General features: G+C 36.4%; 1 protein-coding gene across 1 annotated transcript in view; it reads right to left on the reverse strand.

Annotated features, from left to right (window-relative positions):
* Positions 1-23601, reverse strand: part of LOC150097388 (protein phosphatase 1 regulatory subunit 21-like) — a 505584-nt gene that overhangs the window by 127339 nt on the left and 354644 nt on the right. The window lies entirely within an intron of this gene.

The raw sequence follows: 23601 nt of genomic DNA on the forward strand, positions 1-23601 counted from the left end.
TTCGGCGATATAAACATTATTCAAATTAAGGGGATATTAAATCCCACATTGTTTTAAAACCGAATAAGAAACTCAAAGATTGGAATCAGAGAGTTTCATGCCGAATAAAGTAAACTATAAAAGTATCGGCAGTTACTAGTTGAAGTAAATAAAAATATTTTTTTGTTGGATATGTCATTGTTGTTTATATAATTTAAAAAAAAAATTATATCGGAACAAAACCCTACTTTTTTTTATGCGATCTGAGTCTCGCATAACGCGATTTATATAATGCGGCATTTCTATGGAACCTAACATCCGCGTTATACAGTTACCTGTATACCTAAATTGAATGGAGACAGTAAATAGGCAGACATAGGGGTTCCCAACAGAGTATCATAATTGATGAATATGGGTAAACATGACAATCTTAGTGACTCTGATTGTGGACATATTATCGTAGCAAGACAAATGGGTCATTCTATTGCCAAAGTGGTAAGAACCCTAAGGTTCCCGAGGGCAACCGTATCAAGGGTCTACCATGAGCATGCAATCAATAGATGTACCAGAGCTCAGCGAGCTAGTGGTGGCTGACCACATACCATTAATGATCGGGATCTACGTAAACTGTCCAGACTCATACAGACCAACTGCAGGGCAACAGTGGTACAAGTAACATCCAATTTCAATGTGGGAGGTTCAAGCAGTGTTAGCGAGTGAAAGGTATAGCCCTGCATACTATGGGCTATGGGAGCCAACACCCTAAGTGCATATGACTATTAACAGCTCATCATCAGTCAATGCACCTAGCCTGGTGTCGGGACCATCAAAACTGGACTTCTGTAGAATGGACCAGAGTTGTGTAATTTGATGAATCCCATTATCAGTTGTACTGAGCTAACAGGAGGGTTTGGGTTTGGCATCAACAGCATGAGACCATGGTCCCGTTGTGCCAGGTCAGCTCTGTTCAATGAGGTGGCGGCTCTGTGATGGTTTGGGGAGCCTTCTCACATGACACATTATGTCCATTAGTGTGTCTGGAGAAGTCCTTAAATGCCAGAATGTGCTGGCTGGGGCAGTGGGGCAACAACCACCCAGGCATGGCTCAAAGAACATGCATCTAAGTTTGGAACCATCCCAAGGTCCCAGATTTAAATCTGATCATATCTGTTTGGGATGCCATAGAGCAAGACATAAGATCCATGTATCCAGGACTGATGTCTAAGGCACAGTTATGGACAATGTTGCAACAGGCATGGCTGGAATTACCTCCGGCATTTGGTGGAGTCAATGCTTCAGAGAGTACTGGCTGTTATTCATACTAGAGAAGAACCAACACACTATTAGGAGGTATCTCTAATGTTTTGTCCATTGAGTGTATATGAGAGTGTTATGTTTCTGTATATATGAAACTTAAGCATGCTCGCTATACCTGTATGAACATTCTTCTTTTTGCATTTGTCAGTGGTTTGTAACATATAAACCTACTGCTAAAAAATTATTATTATTATTATTATTAAGAGAGAGACCTCTAGGGAGTCAGAGACTCATTGAGGGAGGCCACATACTACATACTGGCACCAGCTATCATACTTATTCTTGAATTCGTTCACCCTGCTTGCACTCATAACATCCAATGGAAATCCATTCCCAAATCATGCACCACCCCTATGAGAGAAAAATCTAGTCATCACCCTCCTCTTAGCAGCATTCATTCTCAGATTCCAAGGATGCCCTCTTGTCCTTTCCCCACCATCCATAAATTGAAAAATTCCATCAACCAAAATCCTGTATTACCCTTTCAGAAGTTTGTAGGTCTCAATCATATCACCCCACTTTCTCCTGTTTGCTAGTGTCTGAAGTGCAAATTCTCAATCTATCTTCATAATCAGTATTTCACAATCCTGATATCATTTTTAACACTCTCCTTTGCACTCTCTCCACTACATCAGAATCACCACAGAAACCAGGAGACCAGACCAGACCTGTTCACAATAGTCCAAGCGAGGTCTTATCAAGGCCTTGTAAAGAGGCAAAATGACATTCTTATCTTTACATGTGAACATTTGTTTCAGCATTGCAATTATCTTTTGAGTTGTGTGCAAAGGTTTCTGTAGTTCAGTAGTTCAAGAGATAGATTCCGGTATTGAGACCACATGTTCATTAAATGCGAACAGGATATGTGCAAACCTGACAAGTTTCATAAGTCGTATGACTTGCATCATCAGGGGCATTGGTGTATAAAAAAAAGGTTAAACACAACTAACAAAGATTAAATTCATAGTCCATTAGATGTTTCTAACTGTAACATTGAAAAAAATTGAAACATTCGTTACTGAATGTTTGTTGGAACATTGTTATTTGTTGTCACATTCTATGCTTAATGTTTTATTACGTACGAGATCTGAGGAAGTTAGATTTTTTATGAATGCTGACCACACTTGGTGTAATATCGAACCTTGGTTTTTGTTGCACTGAGTAGGAATTCTAAGCATTTTTGCTGCTTCCTTGAACTTCTTTGTGAAACAGTTTTTATTAATATATGACATGATCTTTTTTCCCAAAGTACTTTATGGCCAGTGGAAGCTGTGTGGAAAGCTAGGCCTGATTTGTGTTCTCTTCTTTTTTCTACATCTTTTTTATGTTCTGCAATACGGATTTCTCCTGACCTTCCCATCTGGCCTACATAACAAATGACAAGAACAATAGATTTGATCGACTCCTGTTTTTTTTTATTGGATGGTGTGAAGTTTCAGTGGATGTAGGAATCTTGATATTTTTTCTAAATGAAGATAAATGTAAGTCATACGACTTACGAAACTTGTCGGGTTTTCACATATTCTGTTTGTATTTAATAAACATGTGGTCTCAATACCGAAATCTATCTTTTGAGTCGTATTAGCAATCTTTGCTACATGGCCCCTGAACTTCAAATCTACTAACACTCCAAGATCCTTAACCTAATCAGTTTCTTCTAGCATAATCGCACCAATATAATACAACATTGGATATCTAATCACGCCAAAGTGAATGACTTTACGTATACTGACATTGAACTGCCATCCATTTTCCCCATGCCCGCCACAATTCCAGCCTCTTCAAATCATTCTGCAAGTACTGCATATCCGCAGAATTCCTGATTACTACTATCTCTGCATCACCAGCAAATAGCTGTATTTCGACTTTCAAATCTTTTCCAATATCATTAATGTATAGATTGAATAACAGTGGACCAAGGACTGATCCTTGTGGTACATCACTGGTTACCTTAAATCTTGCAGACTCACATCCCCCATAGACCACTTTTTCATATCTGTTAGTCAGCCATTCTCTTATCCACACTAATATTGTATAATCCAGACCCATATTCTTCAATTAATATGTCTTCTCTTCTTCTCTCTTCCATCATCTATGTCGATGATGATGAGGCTTAATGAACTCTTTCCACTTCTGTCTGTCCCTGGAGAGTCTGAACAATTCTGTCTAGTTTGGTGTCACTTGTTGTGATTTGGTTTTCAGATCCTCTTTTATTTTGTCTATCCATCTAATTCTGGGCCATTCTTTGGATCTTTTACCTTCCATCGTTGTATTCATGGCGTTAGTTGGTAATCTTTCTGTTTCCATTCTGGTCACATGGTCAAACCATTGCAGTCTTCTTTCTTGAATTTTGTCTATTATTGTTATATTTTGTTTTAGTCATTTCCTTATATCTTTGTTTCTTAGTCTATCAAAGCAGAGATACTCCAAGTAATTTTCTTAGCCAACCCATTTCAGTAGTTAATAATTTTTTCTCTTCAGCCTTTTTGAGATTCCAGCATTCACTTCCATAGAGGAGTATTGGGAGGACCATTGTCTCATATATTCTTACTTTTGTTACTTGCTTGATGTCTCTTGACTTCATATTTTATTAAGTCGTCCAAAAGTTTGGGATGCTTGACTGATTTGTCTGTTTATATCTTTTGTAATTTCACCATTGTATTCAATTAATCCTCCGAGGTAGATGAAGTTTTCTACCTGCTCTAGTTTCTTGCTATCAATTTCAATTTTCAGATGGGCGTTTCTTTTTCCTATTTGCATAGTTTTTGTTTTGTCTCTATTTATGTTTAATCCAAATTTTATACATTTTTCTTTTATTTTATCAGAAATTCATTGTAGATCTTCTTCCATGCTTGCAAGTAATGCAATGTTGTCTGAAAATTTTAAATTTGTTATAGTTTTCCCATATATTTTGATTCCGGAGTCTTCTTTTTTTAATGCCTTACCGGTTGCTTCTTCCAGTGTAAGATTGAACAGGTCTGGTGACAGATTGCATCCCTGTCTTACTCTACTCTCTCTGTGTAACCAGTTGGTTAAGGCGTCCTCCACTCATACTGCACTTTTCTGATTTCTCGTACAGATTCTTTATTATTCTTATAGTTTTGTTCAGAATTCCAAATTCTTCCATAGTTCTCTTCTACGGATTGAATCAAATGCCTGACGAAAGTCTATGATATTTATGTAGCAACTTTGGTTGTACTCTAGTGTCTTTCCATTAGTTGTCTTAAGGTGAATAGTTGATCAATTGTGTTTCTCCCTGGTCTGAACCCTGCTTGTTCTTCTCCTAATGCTAGTTCTATATATGGCTTAATTTGTTTTTGGGGTACTTTCGTAAAAACCTTACTTGGAATACTGAGGAGGATAATGCCTCTGTAATTATTGCATTCTGTTTTATCTCCTTTTTTTTTTTTTTGAATATAGGAGTTATAACTGATTTAGTCCAATCAGTAGGCATTGCTTCATTTTTGTAGATCCTTTCAAATAATGTTTTTTTTAATGATTCCAAAAGTTGTTCCTAGGGTGCTTAAGGGTCAAAGCTGTATAACTGAGAGGAGACCTCCACATAGCCTTTAAAGGAATGCGGAGAACCGACCAGGGCTTCTGACCTAATGTCCAATCCTCACCTTCTCGTGGTGCACCCTGTTGGGTATCTACTTTGATACTGAACGAACGAGGATGGGCTGGCAATTTGGGATTTAGCCGACCAAATTGTATTCTTATTGGTTAAACCACAATAAAAAATGATGGTACAACATGACAAAATTTCATGCCGGCTGGGGCGTCGCCCGGTTAAACAAGGCCCCCGTTGTTTTCGCCAGGGAACCAGGGCGAACAGCGAAAAGTCAGCTACTGGAACAAATCTGAAAACAAACCCCAACTCAACATCACCAGAGTTAAAGATCGGTACTATCAACGTAAGAAGCCTGAATGGCAAAGAAATGGAGCTAGCTGAGGAATTAGATAAGTACCAGATCGACATAATAGGGGTGACTGAAACAAAAAAGACCAAAACTGGTGAGATCTTTCTGAGCAATAAATACAAAATGTTATATTCAGGCAATGACAATCAAGGAAAAGAAGGAGTAGCCATAGTATTCAACACAAAATACGAGGCTAATCTTCTTGAATGGCAGTCAGTCTCAAGTAGAGTAATGTGGGCAAATATGAGAATGGGGAACTGGACAATGAGACTTATTTGTGCCTATGGTCCCACAGAAGGTTCCACTAAGGTAGAAGTGGAGGAATTTTTTGAGGCTTTAGAAAAAGCAACTGACACATTGAAAAAGGAAAAGTTGGTCCTTGTTGGGGATCTAAATAGTAGAGTAGGAAATGATTGTGAGACATACAAAAATATTTTGGGAAAATTTGGAGAAAAGAGCAAAGCTAATAATAATGGCAAACATCTGTTGGATTTCTGCTCAGGACATGGACTGGTTATTACTAACACCATGTTCCAACATAAAAATGTGCACAAATTCACATGGAGAGAAGAGGCTAGGAATAAGAAAAGTCTCATTGACTATGTTATTGTTGATAGTGATGTTTTTTCCCTGGTGCAGGACACCAGAGTGTACAGAGGATTTGAAATTGGAAGTGATCACTATTTAGTCTTGAGCAGGATAAAATTGAATTTCATATTGAAAAGAATAACATGTAAGAAAGTTTTAAAGCGAATAAAAGTTGAGCAGCTCTCAGATGTGAACTGTAGACTAAAATACAGAAATATTATTGAAAAGAAAATGAAAGAGTTTGAGAACAGGAATCAAACCTTGGAGATTCAGTGGCAAACTCTGAAGGAAACATTGATTGATTCTGCCAGAGAGGCATGTGGTGAGGTTGTGTGCAAGGATAAAAAAATCAGAACTCCCTGGTGGACACAGGAAGTTAAAGAGGCAGTGAAGGAAAAGAAGAAAGCATATCAAAAGTTCCTGGCAAATAAGTCAGCTTTTACTCTTACAGAATACAGAGACAAATGTAAGAAAGCTAAACAGTGTGTAAAATTAGCTAAACAAAAGTCATGGGAGGACTTTGGCAAGAATATAGAAAATAAATATCAAGAAGGTGGCAAAATATTCTGGAGGTTGTTGAAGAAGCTTAGGAATGGAGGAAAGAGTGCTGTAAAAGGAATTAGAGATGATAAAGGTGAAATGAAAACAGGAGAAAAAGATATCCTTGAAGTATGGAGTAATTACTTTGAAAAACTGCTAAATGAAACAAGCAGTGATGACAGCACAGTGATAAAAAACACTGACCAGGCATGCAGTCAGGTATACATATCCATACTTGAAGTAGAAAAAGCCATCAAAGGCTTGAAATGTGGAAAGGCAGCAGGAGTAGATGATATTCGACCAGAAATGCTGAAGTATGGTGGTATAAGAGTCTTACAGTGGCTGCACTGCATAGTTCAGAAAGCCTGGACAGAGGGACGAATTCCCGATGATTGGAGTAGAGCTCTCATAGTACCCATATATAAAAAGGGAAATAAAACTGAATGTGAGAATTACAGAGGTATTTCCCTACTGAGTGTTCCTGGCAAGATCTATGCAAGTATACTTGAGAAACGGTTGAGAAGAATTGTGGAAGAAAAGCTTGGTGAAGAACAAGCTGGATTCAGGCCAAATAGAGGTTGTCAGGATCAGATCTTCACTTTACGACAAATAGTCGAGAAAGCATGGGAATATAACAAAGATCTGTATTTAAGTTTTGTCGATTTGGAAAAGGCATATGACAAGGTGCCAAGAGAGAAGCTATTCAATACGCTGCAGTTATATGGTGTCAATGGGGCATTATATCAAGCAATACTTAGTCTTTATTTGAGTTGTGAGTCAGCAGTTAGAATTGAAGGAAGTACAGGAAGATGGTTTAATGTTAAATCTGGTGTGAGACAAGGATGTACATTATCCCCTCTGTTATTCATTATCTATATGGATCACATTATGAAGGAATGTGGTATTAAACCTGATATCAAAATTGGAGATGTTAATGTCAGCTCTTTGCTTTATGCGGATGATGTTATACTTCTAAATAAATCCGCTACAAGTCTGCAAGATTCTCTGACTAAATTGAATAACTGTTGTAATAGATATGGTATGAAGGTCAGCAATAAAAAGACAAAGACAATGAAAATAGGCAGAATCATTGAAAATGTCAACTGTGTTGTGAATGGAGAACCTGTGGAACAAGTAAAACATTTCAGCTACTTAGGCACAATTTTTACTGAAGATGGTAAACTAAATATAGAAATAGACAACAGAATCAGCAAAGCTGGTATCGTGGGAAGTCAATTGAATAAATTCATATGGAATAAGAAAGAAATTAGTCGGAACACTAAATTAGCTGTATACAAGACTGTGTTTAAACCAATTTTAACTTATGGATCTGAGAGCTGGGTCAGAAGTAAAACACTTGACCAAAGACTAGAGACCGCAGATATGACAGTCCTGAGAAAGATTAGAGGCGTGAACAGATGGCATCAATGGCAATATCATATTAAAAATGAGAATATTAGGAAAGAACTTGACGTTGTCAGCATCCAGGAATGCGTTAGCAGAGCTAATCTCAGATGGTATGGTCACTTAAATAGAATGGGAGAGGAAAGATTAGCAAAACAAGTGTTCTCTGCCAGGTTGGCAGGAAAACGACCCAGAGGAAGACCAAGATATAGGTGGATTGATACGGTACAAAGTGCCTTAGACGATAGAAATATAAGATCTGATAATGTTGGAGTCTTGACAAGTAACAGATTGATTTGGAGGAAAATTGTAGATAGGAAGTTAGTAATGATGTAATTTTTTCATGTAGTACTGTCATATCCTGTACACCCCTTGAGGGTACATGGCAGGAATTTGATGATGATGATGATGATGAAAGTTGTTCCTTTCCTGCTTTTAAGAATCCTACATGTATTTGATCAATACCAGGTGCTTTCATACTTTTAAGTTTATCTATGCTGTGTGCTATTATTTCTTTGGTAAAAATATTTGTTTCCTCTTCCATTTCAGTGGCTGGAATAGCAATATCCTGAGAGCTGTTTTTATTATATAAGTTTCTAAAGTATTCTTTCCATCTGGCCATTCTTTTTGTTTTACTTTCAATTAGTTTCCCTCTTTGTTTCTGATCATTATCGTTTTTGTTGTCTGTGTCTTGCTAATTTGGTTTATTTGTTTATATAATCCATGGAGGTTATTTTCTTTTGATAGCTTCTCTGCCATTTTGCATTTTTCTTCTAACAAGTTATTCTTGTCTCTTTGAACTAGTTTTCTAATTTCTCTGGTTAATCTATTATACTCATTTCTGTTATAGTTCTGTTTTAATTTCATGCTTTTCCTTTGGTCACTTAATGCTTTTACCTCATTCGAGATACAATCCTGTTTACTTTCTCTTTCTGTGTAACCTATTGTATTTTCTGCCAATTTTAATATTATTTCCTTTAATTCACACCAATGTTCTTCAATGTTTATATTCTGTTTTGGAAGTTCCTTCAGGTTTTTATCTAGTTCTAGTTAATATTTTCTTAGAATATTGTTGTCTTGTAGTTTTTTTTTTTTACATTCAGTCTCCTTTGACTCTAAAAGTGCATTCAGATTTTAACTCTATTCTTAGGTTTGCTAATACTAGCTTATGGTCTGATCCACAGTCTGCAGCAAAGGATCTGCAATTTAGGATACTTGATTTCCATCTTTGGTTTACAATAATATAGTCAATCATATTATTGGTTTGTCTGTCTGGTGATATTCATGTCCATTTTCTTTGGGGTTTTCGTTGTTTAAAGAGAGTGTTAGTTATTGTTAGTCTATTATATGAGCAGAAGTTCGGCAGTCTTTCACCATGTTCATTGCATTTTCCATACCCAAACTGTCCAATTACTCTTGGCCAGGGATCCCAATCTGTGCCTACTTTTGTGTTTAAGTCCCCCATTACAATTAGGAAATCTTGACTTGATGTCTGCTGTACTGCTTTTTGCAAATCTGTATAGAACTCCTCAATGTCTTCTTCTGATGATGTTGAAGTTGGTGAGTATACTTGAATAATAATCAGTGATCCAATTGATGTTTCAAGTCTTGCTTTAATTATCCTAGGTGAGATAGGATTTAAGACAATAGAGTTTTGAGCCTTTGGTGTTTGTTGTGCTCCCTGCCTGAAGTTAAAATTTTGTACTGTCCATGGTGAAATTCTCCTTTTCCAGTCCATTTGGTTTCACAGAGTCCAATCACTTCTCATCTGTAGTTGTCTAATTCATGCAGTAGTATTTCCAATGCTCCTTCGTGGTGAAGAGTTCTTATATTCCATATTCCTATGCTTATGTTTTTTCTGTCTACTACGTGATGTTTTGTTCCAATAACATATTCTTCAGCTTCACTACCTTGGTTCCCTAATAGTGGGCACGACCCTTGTTTGACCAGGTGACAGTTGAGCTAGCATGTATTTTTAGGTTGGTTAGAGTTCATTCAGTTTCAATGGTTAAGTTTCATCCTTGACCTGAATTCAGCTGCTCCTAACATGGAGTACAGATGCTGTTAGCAGCTGATTCACTGAATACAGTTGCTGCTTAAGATCGCCATATCTGGCTACCCTCACTTAGTTTAGCCTGTGGGTTGACACAGTTTACTGGGTTATGGCCACTATATGGCTTGAAGCCATAAGTGAGAGTTGGGTGTCCAGTGAGAACCAATCCATCTGAACCACAATTACGTGCAACTGTTCAAGTGGAGAGGTACTATCTCTCCTCAACATCCCATGCAAATCTACCATGCTATATTCTGTCAAAAGCCTTACCAAAATCCAAAAGTATCATGGTGTATCCATTCCCCTTATCTAGTTCAATGGTAACATTGTTATCAAATGTGAGCAAGTTTCTAAAACATGATCTTCCGTTAGTAAACCCATGTTGTTCATTGCAAAGTAGAGATTCACTGTCAATCCATTTCTGAATGTGAGCCCTAACCAATTTTTCCAAAATCTTCACCACCACTCCTGAGATACTCATCGGTTGATAGTTGGATACATCGGCCTTTGCACCACCCTTGTGCGATGGAATTGCCATACATTCCTTCCATTCCTGCAGAATAATCCCTGTTCTGAGACTCATATTAAACAGCCTGGTCAAAGGAATGGCCAGTTCAGCTGAACACTCTTTTAGCACACATGCTGATATCCCATCAGTCCCTATTGCTGAATTCTTATTCAATTTGTGCAACAGCTCTAATACCTTGTCCTCATACACTTGCATTTCTTCATCTAGTGAAGAGATAACAGTGAGCTCAATGTTGCATATATCAGGTTGATAGCTTTTAACAAAATGGGCACACATTAGTAGAACACCCTCTTCTGCATCTGTTCTTCTAAATGCAAATACCCTTCATGGCATATGGCATTTGCATTTAGAAGAGTTATTCTTTCATATTCAATCTTTCCTTTACTTGAAGATTATTGATAGAATTCTTGTGGGTTGTCTTTAGCACAAAAAGCCAAGGTGATTGGCATGCTCATGAGCAATATAAAGCACAAGCAAGAAGGGTAACTAGTATGGTAAGGAAGGTTGAATCAGATTTCAAGTGAAAATTAGCTAAGCAGGTCAAAGTAAATCCAAAAGAGTTTTCATTACATAACAAGTAAGAATGATTATGGAAAGATAACTTTACTCAGTGCTGATGGCAGGAAAGTGACAGAAGTAGAAGAAATAGTTCAGTTACTAAGTGATCACTTTTGCAAAAGGTATATCATCCAGGTGGTGACTTTGCAGTTACTGAGGAGACTGATGTGAACATTGAGGTAGATGAACTAGAAGTACTCAGTATATTGAAAAATATCAATGTGAGTACAGCAGAAGGCCTGGATGGTATGCCAGCTCATGTACTATGAGAACGTGCAAGTAAACTGGCAGTGCCTCTGACAAAGTTGTTTAATCTAAGTCTCAGCTCTGGCAAGGTTTCAAGGGAATGGAAAGAGGGTAAGAGAGTTCCATTACATAAAGTAACTCCAAGACAGAAGTAACAAATTACAGACCAATTAGTATCTATAGAGTGATAGATCTATGTTTTTCAACAGTAGCAATGCAACTCAAGAAAATAACCTTCTTTACAATACTGGTTGTCCAAATGGTTTTGTCCATGCTCATAGTAAATGAGTTGCTTGGGAACCCATTTTATACATATTCATAGAAGTCTGTTATTGATGACTGCTTAGGTAGAAATAAAACTAATCCACAGTTATGCCAATCATCACTGGCTTGGTTGGCCAAGTGTTTAGCATACCTGTTCTCTAACCACAACACCATTAGTTCAAATGTTGGCATGGGCATGGATGTTTATGAATGCCTTTAGATGGTACACAAATTTTATTATATATATAAGGCCCTGATTATTAAAGGCCTGAAATAGCTTAAAAAAATCACTGTGTCTCTAGAGCAGGATTTCTGGTTATATCATCCTTATCTCATACATGATCCTAATATACTATATGTGCACCTGTAACTGGTATGATTATATGAAAGAAAAAAAAATGTTGGTTTATTACATTTCATATTAACCTTCCATAGTCTTGATATGAAAAAATATGGAGATAACTTCAATTACTAGACATTCTGACTTTTATATTGGAATGGATTGTCTTTGGATGTTGTGAGTGCAATGAATGAATTCAAGAATAAGTATGATAGCTGGTGTGTGTGTGTGTGTGTGTGTGTAGTAAGTGGCCTCCCTCGATGAGTCTCTGACTCCCTGGAGGTCTCTCTTAATAATAATAATACATTTATCATCAGGAATACCACCACATACACAGTGATACAAGCAACATAATGATTTACTAAAGTGTACTATAACATTGCTACTTTGGTCAGCCAATTGACCCAGAGGAAGAAAAAATAAATAAATACAACTTGTATATAGGTGGAACTACATCAAATAGCTAGTGATTAGGATTTATTTCTCCAGAGTCCTGTTATTTTTAAGTCCTACTTTTTTGTCTCAGGAAAACTAATTTAGTGCTGCCTATTTCTATTCATGCAGATTTCCATATTCAATATCTGCTTAATTTTGTGCTTGGCTTTTGAGAATTGTTGAGTTCTATAATCCTCCTCTTTTATTATATCCCTGTCATCAGATATTATGTGGGTTGTACATGGGTCATCCATATCCTTGGACCTCTTGGATCATCATTCTTGTTGATGTTGAGGTGATGGATTAGCATCCCACAGGTTTCTTTGAATTTTTGTTCATACCAGGTTTTGGCACAATATAAGGAATGAGTGTCTTGCCAATCAGTCCTGTGATCAAAAATTCAAAGAAACCTGTGAGATGCTAATCCATAACCTCACCCTCAACAAGAATGATAGCCTAAGAGTCCCAGTGATATGAATGACCCATCTGCAATCAACATAACACCTGGTGACAAGGATAACAAAAAAAAACAAGACTGTAGAACTCAACAATTTCCAAATGCCAAGCACAAAATAACCAGATGCTGAATACAGAATTCAGAAGGTATAAAACTACAAGATAATACTAAATCAATGTTCCTCAGATTAAAAAAAAAGACTTAAAAATAACAGGAGTCAAAGGAAATAATCCTAGCCAGTAGCTATTGATATCCGAGAGACCTGGAAGTGAATGGTTTCATTATGCATCAAATCTAGGATGATGAGAATACACATAGTAGATGCACATGTGCATGTTTCATGGCTATTTTCAGCAGTCTAAAATGACCATGCTCAGAGGTATACAAATGTCGAAAAGTGTGCTATCACTTTTATGGCAAGAGGTGTTTGTCACTTGCAACAGTTCACAACTAGGTCCAGAAATTTCTGAAGGAATGCTTGACACTTCTGACAAAGACCAATCTGGTTGTTCTGTTGAAACGGTGACAGAATCCACCGTGAAATTGGTGGAGCAGATGATCTGAGATGACAAGCAGATAACAATAACATAGTAAGTGTAATAGGTTGTTCTTGTAGTCTAGCCTGCAGCATAACACATGATCATTTCCATTTTCCAAAAGTGAATGCACGGTGAGCACCCACAAAACTGGGTCCACAATACAAAATGAATCAAATAAGTGTGGCCTTGAAACATCTCTTCTGCTATTCAGATGAAGGAGAAGATGTTAAACAGAATTATTGCAACGGATGAACTGTGAGTTCACCACAACTAACCCAAATCAAAGTGATGTACTTTGTGCTTCAATGCAATGGAGATATCGTATTTCACTGGCAAGCAAGAAGTTCAAGTTTATGGTATCAAGACTTATGCTTACAGTCTTTTGGGATTTCCAGGAAGTACTGCTGATCCATTTCAGAAGTGTGGCAAAAATGTAAATACCACATCGTATTGTGAAATTTTAATGAAATTAAAATTTCACAATACGATGTGGGCTAGACTAAGCAGGCTAGACTACTTTGGATGCAATTCACTGAAAATATCAAGGCCTAGCACGCGCACACACACACACACACACACACACATGGACACAAGTTGCATAACAGTTCACTCAGGTATGCTTCAGTATTGCTGCTTTAGTCAGCTATTGACTGTGCTGACTTCTAGCAAGATACAGACGAAAAAATCAATCAATCAATCAATTAATAAATACAACTTCTAGATATTGGGAACTACAAGGGAGAGTAAGTTACAAATGGTTATAAAAAATAAAACAAGTGAAATACAAACCTTGGAAAAGCATTTATTTCTCTACATAATCCCTTTCAACATTTATACACTTGTCCTATCACTTTTTGTCATGCACAGGAGTGTATGACAATATGAGACATCATACAGCTTCAGGAACCCTGAGGGAATTCAGAAAGTTCAATTTACAACAAGAAGTCCCAATTAGCCTGCTAAAACAGCACCAAAGTTTGCTTAATGATCAGGAGGTTGAAAATGATGTACAGAGTTGGTTGAGACAAAGAAAACAATTTTATGCTGTAGGTGTTGAAGGACTGATAAAGTGATGGGACAAGTGTATAAATATTGAAAGGGATTATGTACGGAAATAAATGCTTTTCCAAGTATGTATTTCACTTGTTTTATTTTTTATAACCCTTTGTAACTTACTCTCCCTTGTAGTTCCCAATATCTAGAAGTTGTATTTATTAATTAATTGATTGATTTTTTCCTCTGTATCTTGCTAGAAGTCAACACAGTCAATAGCTTCAATAGCTGACTAAAGCAGCAATGCTGAAGCATACTTGAGTGAACTGAACTGTTATGAAACTTGTGTGTGTGTATACACACAGTACACAGATATATTTTATATGTGTTTCCAATGATAATGATAATATAAAGGTCAAAACATTAGGTAGTTATTTTAATTTAAAGGCATTACCTCCAATAAAATAGTTGTCTCCATAATTTTTATATAATGAAAGTTGATAACTATGTAACAATGAAATAAAGAATCACCCTCATACTGTTAAATATATTCTGTTTTTGTCACTGGTTACATCAGTTAATTTTTAAAAGTAATAATCCCAAATATATGGAATATCTTTATTAGTCATTTTTATACTGCCTCAATCAATGTATGATACATTTTGTTTCCAATTTTAATCATTAATAGTTCTTTTCAGAAGACTCCTGATTATTTTGACACATTCAAAATATCATTTATACTTCTTCCAAAGATGAGCATTGAGTTTTGTTTAGTTACTCTCATGTACTTAGTTTCTTTTATTTCTGTATGCACTCATATTCTATAAAAATAAATGGTGAACTTTCTATATTTCTTATTGATTTCCTGGACTGATTATGTAACTTTCTGAGTCCACCAGAAAATTATTTTTCTATCTCTACACCACTTCCCCACATACTTTCTTCACCCCATCAGTGTTTTCTTCAAATTTTACATAGTCTTGTTCTTGTTTTCAATTACCTTCACTTCTTTCCTCATAACATGCTCAAATGTTTGCAAAGTATAAGAGTCAGTTGTTCAAAACTGAAATATATTCAGCTGTGTGATTCTTTCAGACTGTTTCTATGTAATTTTATTCTGTAATATGCATTCATTTTATCCACTTCAGAACTATAGAGTAATAATTTCCCATTCTAAATCCCCACCCACCCAATTACTCTTTACTCCTGGACCAAAGCAAAAAAAAAAAATTGCTAACAGCAATAATGCAATCAATAAGATTTTTATTGTTTCTTGTGTGCTTTTCTCAATCTTAATGCATTCACATCTTTAGGAGAGAAAATGTTGTTAGTAATGAATAATTCACATCCAGGCAGGTAGGGTAAAAACAGTAAGAACTTACCATTTTTACTATTTGCTTTTATCTTTACATTTCCCAAAAGATTTGAATTAATTTCTATTCTGCTATTTGGAATCCCAAAAGGAGACAGTTTCTTCTTTTTCTTTGTGTCAGGTGATCTTTCTGATGACTCAAAGAATTTCTCTGCTCCTTCATTCCTGCTACCTTCATGGGAGAACATATGCACATGTATATCACAAATTCTACTTTTCTATTTTGACATTTACTCATAACACTCTACTTAAAACTGCCTCACATTCAAGAAGTTTATCTACATGTTTAGTATTAATGAACCTAACTAATCAATTCTTCATTTATTTTTTATTTTTGGATTCCATAAAAGGTTGTAAATCTATAGCACATTAGTACCATGAGTGGGATAAGGGTTAGATAATCTGGAAACCCTGTTCTAGAGAAGGTTCAAGCCTCCACATTATGCAGAGTGGCAACGAAACTCATCTAGACAGACATTCATGCACATGAGTTGTGAACCACAACTAGTTTGTTGGAGGGTGAACATGCTGTCCATTCAGCTATCCAGGTTGGCATCTGATCCTTACTGTGCATTAATTTATCTTATAATTTAGACAGATCACATCTAGTATCTTTTAGTTCTGCTGAAACTTAGTGTTAGAATAATAGTTTTTAACTTTTAACTGTTTCCCTTGATAAGGATTCAAGGATACATACACAGCGTGCTTATTAAGTAATGGGATCGATTTTTTTTACAGATCAGCCCTTTGAATAAAAGTAACAAACATGTTTATAATTTTGACTGCTACAGTGTGTTATAATTGCAGGTGAAAATTTCGAGTCAGGTGATGTAGCAGTTTTCATGTGGCAACCTTTGAAGTAAGAGTGTGTCAGAAGTTGTGTCATGGAGCAAAGATCTGTGATAAAATTTTACTGAAAATTAGAAAAAAGTATACTCAGACCTAAAAAAAAGGTTTAACGGCAATCACTGTCTGTTTGAGCAATGCACAGGTGTTCTGCTGGTTTTCAATATTTAAAGAGTGGAGGGAGTCCCTGGAAGATGAACCATGTTGTGGGCGACTAGTTTCTGCATGCACAAATGAAAATGTGGTGAAAGCTAGGGAAACTGTTGTCCATAGCAGGCAAATAACTACTAGACTACTCGCTGTACAGCTTGGTGTCAGTAAGGAAACAGCCAAATTAATCTTAGAGATTAGCACTGGGGTTGCATGTTGTCAAAATTTCATCCATGCAACTGCTCAAGATTGTCATGTTTTGCAAAGAATTGTCACCAGTGATGAAGGTTGGTGTTTTCAGTTTGATCCAGAAACAAAACACCAAAGCATGAAATGTCTTCTCCCTGGCAGAAGAAAATCAGGTTGCAAAAATCACTTGTCAAGAAAATGGACATTGTTTTTTTGAAACTGCTGGAATTATCCATCATAAATTTGTTCCTAAGGGAACCACAGTGAATGGTCAGTATTATTTAGGAGTAATTTAAAGTCTGTACACCTGCATGCAAGGTGTCAGGAAAGAACTGTTCCAACAACCATTGGTTTCTGTTGTACAACAAGGTGCACATGTACTGTGCACTGCCTGTGAAGCAGTTTCTGGCTTCAAAGTCAATCTATATGATTGAACACCCCCGCTTCCCCCATTTGCCAGACTTTTTTCCTGTTCCCAAAGATGAAGTGTGCCTTGAAAAAGGAGTGCTTCAACAACATTGAGGACAATTATAATAATGGAATTAACTCACGTAAAATATTCTTTATTAGTAGAACTTTCGCCTGAGTATCACAGGCATCATTAGGACAAGTACAAAGGCTAATTAAACAATAATGGATATATTCACAAAGTGCCACCTAAGTAGCCAAGGTTAAATTTCCTAAATTATTTCCAAAAAAAAAAAAATAAATAAAATAAAATAAAATAAATAAATAAAAATTTATATATATATGTGTATACAATTAGCATTTGCTGCTTTTTAGAGTATTATCTCCGACAAAGGGGAAAGACGTAGACCATCAGATCTGCTTAAGTTAGGGGAGTGAAGTAACTCTTTGTAAAGCCATTCCATGAGGAACCGACTTTTGTGAATGACTTTTGTCTTTTTCCAGTGAACTATATGTCTATTGTTGATGGCATGCTCTGCAAGTCCAAACTGTTCAGGTTCAAGGTACTGAATATACGACTTATGTTCTTCTAACCGGATCAGATCACATCTTCCTATTTGTCCGAAATATGATAACCCACAAGAGCAGGGAATCTGATAGACACCTGGATAGCTGAAATGTGGGAGCTTGTCCTTTGGAGATGTGAGGAATGTAGACATTTTTTTGATGGGGCGAAAGGCAACACAAATATTTAGTGGTTTTAACACTTTAGCTATATGTTTGCTAATGCCTTGCACATAGGGGGGGAGGATAGGTATATGTGTTGTTTCTTCTGTATTTGAAGAGGATGCTGAAGCACGAGTACTTAAAGCTCTTTTTATGAAGGAATTCTTATAACCATTGGATAAGGAGGAGGAATTAATGTATTGTAATTCTTTTTGTAATAGTTATTCTGAAGAACAAAAGGACCTACCTTTTGACTGGGATGGTGATGTGATTCAGCATGGATGTACTGGCGTGTATGAGTCTCCTTCCTATCACAATCTATAGCAGTGTTTCCCAACCTATGGTCTGCAGACCCACCGGAGGTCCACTAGTAACTCAAAGGGGGGGGGGGGATTCTGCAGGATGGTTTATTTTCCTTAAGTTTTCACTGAACAACCTGTGTTTCTTTAGTTTTTGTGCAGTGAATTTTTATAATATTATACAAGTGTGTTTTTCTCGGAAACTTCTGATTTTCAATTTGTTCACGATCTTATTTAGATATGGATCAGTGGTTAAAGTGTGGATCATTGAAACGCAAGACAGCCGATAATCCGAGTGGATCTAGTGTTGTCAAAAATAGTACTAGTACAGATAAAGTTCGTTCCCTCAAAAAATCTCGCAAATATTGTCCATCCTATTTGCAAATGGGATTTTCAGTTCTGAATAAAGACGATGAAGACAGACCACAGTGTGTTCTTTGTTGTGAAGTGTTATCGAATGAATCTATGAAACCGTCAAAGTTGAAACGCCACCTTGAAACAAAACATGGCGAATCAGTTAATAAGCCAATAGAATATTTTCAAAATAAAAAACTGCAACTTTGTGGCTCACAGAATTTAGTTAAGGACATTAACTAAATTATGTTTTTTTATTAACTAAATTTTGTGTGTGGAACAAAAAATGAAAAGGCTGTTCTTGCCTGTTACGAAGTCGCCCTTCTGATCACTAGAAATGGACAATCCCCATACAATTGGGGAAGATTTAATTTTGCCTGCGACAAAAGCAATAACAAAGTACTTGCTTAGTGAAAAACATGTCAACGAGGTGTCTCTAATATCGTTATCTGACAATATTGTAAAAAGAAGAATCGACGAGATGGCTCAAAATGTGAAAGATATTTTGCTAGAACAGTTATGTCACAGTGAATATTTTGCACTGCAGTTGGATGAAAGCCATGATATTTCAAATAATGCTAATTTGCTAGCTTTTGTGCGATATGAACATGAAAATAAAGTTTTTGAAGACTTTTTGTTCTGTGAATCATTATCTCTTCATACAACTGCTGAAACCCTTTTCAAAGTTGTCAATGACTTCATAACTACAAATAAACTTCAATGGGAAAAATGTATAGGTATCAGCACATATGGTGCTCAGGCAATGTCGGGAATACATAAAGGTTTGGTCGCACATATCCAGAAAGTCCCACCTCTTGTGAAATGGACACACTGTTGTATACACTGCGAAGTACTAGCTACATGCCGTATGCCCTCCAAAATGAAAACCATTCTAAACAAGGCAGTAAAAATTGTTCAATTTTATTAAAGCCGTGACTCTTAACAGCCGATCATTTTCTGCACTTTGTAATGAAATGGGAAGTGATCACAAACACTCATTATTGCACTCAGAAATCAGTAAAGTCCAGACACGGTTGTTTGAGCTTCGTGACGAAGTAAGGTTGTTCCTCATAAACACAAATTTGAGTTAATAACACACTATTTAAATGATTTCACATTGGCTCTCATCTCTTGTTCACTTGGCAGACATTTTTAACATCTTGAATACTCTTAACTCGAGCCTTCAAGGTACATCTGTCACAGTGTTTTCTGTGCAAGACAAAATAGAAACAACAATCAAGAAGTTAAATTTGTGGTGCAACCGTATCAAGAAAGGAAAATACGATTCCTTTCACATGCTGAGTGATTTCATTGATTTTAGTGAACCCCCTTTCTAGTGATGTTGCTGAAAGTATGATTGAACATATGAGGTCATTGGCACTTAAACTACGTCTGTATTTTCCACTTTGTCCTGAAAAAAAAATGACTGGATGAAAATTCTCTATCTAGACTCGGAATATGAACTACCTTCTGTCGAAGGAGAACAACTTATCAAGCTGTCCTGTGATTCGATGTTCAAACTGCTGTTTCCTTCGTTACCGTTACTAGAGTTTTGGTTCCAAGCTAAGTCTGTTTACCCTGAAATTTCCAAAAGGGCTGTAAGATATCTGTTGCCATTTGCCACTACATATCTGTGCAAGACAACATTTTCTCATCTTGTATATATGAAAAACAAATACAGGAACAGAGTTAACGTGGAGCCAGATCTAAGTCTGAAATTATCCAGTTTTGAACCTGACATGCGAAAGTTAATGTCTGAAAAACAGCACCAGCCATCACATTAGGTGAGTGTTAAATTCATAATATTAGGCCTGATTGACATGTTCATATTCTTCCGAAAATCTCCATTTATAACAGTATTGCATTGTCATAAATGACACATTTAGTGTTGTAAAATTGTAATTTATTACTTCATCTTTATGATATATAAAATATAAAAAATTTCCATTTTGGATTTTATGGGGGCCGGAGTGAATTAACATTCGCTACAGGGGATCCGCGACATAAAAAAAGGTTGGGAAACAACACTGATCTATAGGAAGGAGACTCATACAGGCCAGTACATCCATGCTGAATCACATCACCATCCCAGTCAAAAGGCAGGTACTATAAAAACACTGGTTCATAGAGCCCACTCCTTTTGTTCTTCAAAATAACTATTACAAAAAGAATTACAATATATTAATTCCTCCTTCTTATCCAATGGTTATAAGAATTCCTTCATAAAAAGAGCTTTAAGTACTCGTGCTTCAGCATCCTCTTCAAATACAGAAGAAACAACACATATATTTATCCCCCCTATGTGCAAGGCATTAGCAAACGCATAGCTAAAGTGTTAAAACCACTAAATATTTGTGTTGCCTTTCGCCCCATCAGAAAAATGTCTACATTCCTCATGTCTCCAAAGGACAAGCTCCCACATCTCAGCTATCCAGGTGTCTATCAGATTCCCTGCTGTTTTGGGTTATCACATATTTCAGAAAAACAGGAAGATTTGCTCTGATCTGGTTAGAAGAACATAAGTCGGATATTGAGTACCTTCAACCTGAACAGTCTGGATTTGCAGAGCACGCCATCAACAATAGACATAGAGTTCATTGGAAAAAGACAAAAGTCGGTTCCTCATGGAACAGCTTTACATAGAAACATGTGAAACATTACTTCACTCCCCTTAACCTAAACAGATCTGATGGTCTACGTCTTTCCCCCTTGTGGGAGATAATACTCTATAAATAAGCAAATCTTTCCTAACTTTTGTAATTGTACACACATATATATAAAAATGTTTATTTATTTATTTAATTTAATTTTTTTTGGAAATAAATTTAGGAAATTTAACCTTAGCTACTTAGGTGGGGGCTTTGTGAATATATCACTTATTGTTTAATTAGCCTTTGTACTTAACCTGATGATGCCTGTGATACTCAGGCGAAAATTCTACTAATAAAGAATATTTTACGTGAGATAATTCTGTTATCATAATAGTAAGTAATATGTCTACTCACGGTATTTCCTTAGATATCTGAAACTTATCCAATGTGTGACCTAGATACTGAAGGAGATTCCCATTCGGGACTTCTACCATGCCTTCGATTACCTGTATGATTTGACAGATATAAATTTTTTATGGAGTTGGAGGGAGATTATTTTGGGTTATCACTATGGACTTTTTAAGTGCTACACCCGAAGCTATGAACTATTTAACACGTTCACTGTGTAATTGATAATTCCAAATATAGTTCTTTGTTTTGATATAATAATAGTAGTCTCATTACTTAACGGGCACACTATGTATATGAATGAAATATTTACTCTCAATAGTAACATGAAATGTTCAATAAAATATCCATGCCAATGTTGCAATAACTCAAAAATGCAAAAGCAACAGAGGTAATCCAGACCACACAACCTGTTATACACACCCACAGCATCTTGGAGTGCCTTATCACTCTCTCACTGTGAGAGAGTACTGCAAATATGTGATTATCTATTAGGACCAAATCCATTCTCAAATAGCTCCACATGCATAGTGGAAGGTTGGGTGTTATTGTGCTTGAGGATGAAACACCTCTTCCTTAGGAGCTCTTTACAGAATGCACGTTGCAGTTTCTTGAGCACCCACACATAATGAACTGTGTTAGTTTTCTCCCCTTTTGTGAGAAAATCAACCCATATGCCTAGAAGGCAGTTCACATGATCATAGCAGCAAAAGTTTTTTTTTTGAAGTATGAAGTAAAAGTGATCCGATGCCATTCCACACAGTTGTTTTGTTCTTCAAGAAAAGCTTCATTTGGGAGAAACCAGCTTTCAGCACCACTGAAAATTATCAGAGGGAAGTTAACACCTGTGGCAGTATGTTATTGAAGCAACTAAAATGATCCTCCATGCATGTCTCTCTGTGTTCATCTGCCAAGAAGAATAAAATCCCCACGCTTCCTGCTATGAAGCAATAGATATGCCATTAACCCACGGGTGTTATCATTTCATGCATGACAGTGCCTTATGTTAAAATGAGTTAAGATCACCCCCCATTTATTACAGAAAAAAGACCTAGTAGAGGTCTTTCTGAAATGTTTAGTTTATGCAAATAGATTTATATCGCAGCAGTTTTTAGCTCATCAGCACATGACTAATAAGCAATGCCTCTGTTTATCTTTAAAAAAATGATTTGCCTGCTTTCTGACATTGCTAGTGACCACACACACAAACAATGCAGTTGTCTACAGATGTAGGAAGAAGAAGAATTGTCTTCACAAAGAATTCCATCAATTATAGAGTTGATGTTGATTAAATTATAAGTCATTATAAGTCAATTGGCCACAGTGAATTTTGAGTGGATGTTTTGATGCATATGTACTAGCCTTGTGTTTCGCCATGTAATTAGATGTTACCACCACATAGTGGTGTATGTGAGGACATATTTTTTAAATGGGGTCAATGACCATTCCCGCATTGTGATTGTGGAGCTCAAAGACAAACTGTGGACCATATTGTGACTCAATGTTATCTCAGAGCACATTCAGGAGACAAATTGGACTTTTTAAGTGCTACACCTGAAGCTATGAACTATTTAACACATTTGCTGCCAACTATGAGTATACTCGTAGCTGGTATATGAGCCTCACAAGCCAACTACAAATATACTCATATGTTGATTACTGCCGGCTACGAGATTATTCATACTGACCTTGAAGAAGTGAAAGTGCTTGGTGTGCGGTAACAACTATGCCCAAGGAGCGTGGCAGCGAACGTGTTAACCAGTATGGATGTAACCTTTTAATTTAATTTAATTTTAATAAATAAATAAAAAACCACTAATATAAATTTAGTATTTATGATATTTTGGCACAATAACAGTACGCATTACTTTTGGTACAGCCCATGAGTTAACATGTCTGAATGCTGACTTTATGAAAGTCCGTCAGACTGGTATAAGAAGTTCATATTTTGCTTTTTTTTTGGTGGTGGTGGGGGGGGGGGGTTCCAGAAGTAACATATCTGGAAAATATGTTCTACAGAATTATTTTGGAATTAATTAAACAGTGATTAGTATGATGCAAACAAACTGCGACATCTCTATGGGAGGAGTTATACT

This window comes from Typopeltis vanoorti, chromosome 17 (assembly GCF_054136105.1).
Source record: "Typopeltis vanoorti isolate ZY-2024b chromosome 17, IOZ_Tvanoo_1.0, whole genome shotgun sequence".
NCBI lineage: Eukaryota > Metazoa > Arthropoda > Arachnida > Uropygi > Thelyphonidae > Typopeltis > Typopeltis vanoorti.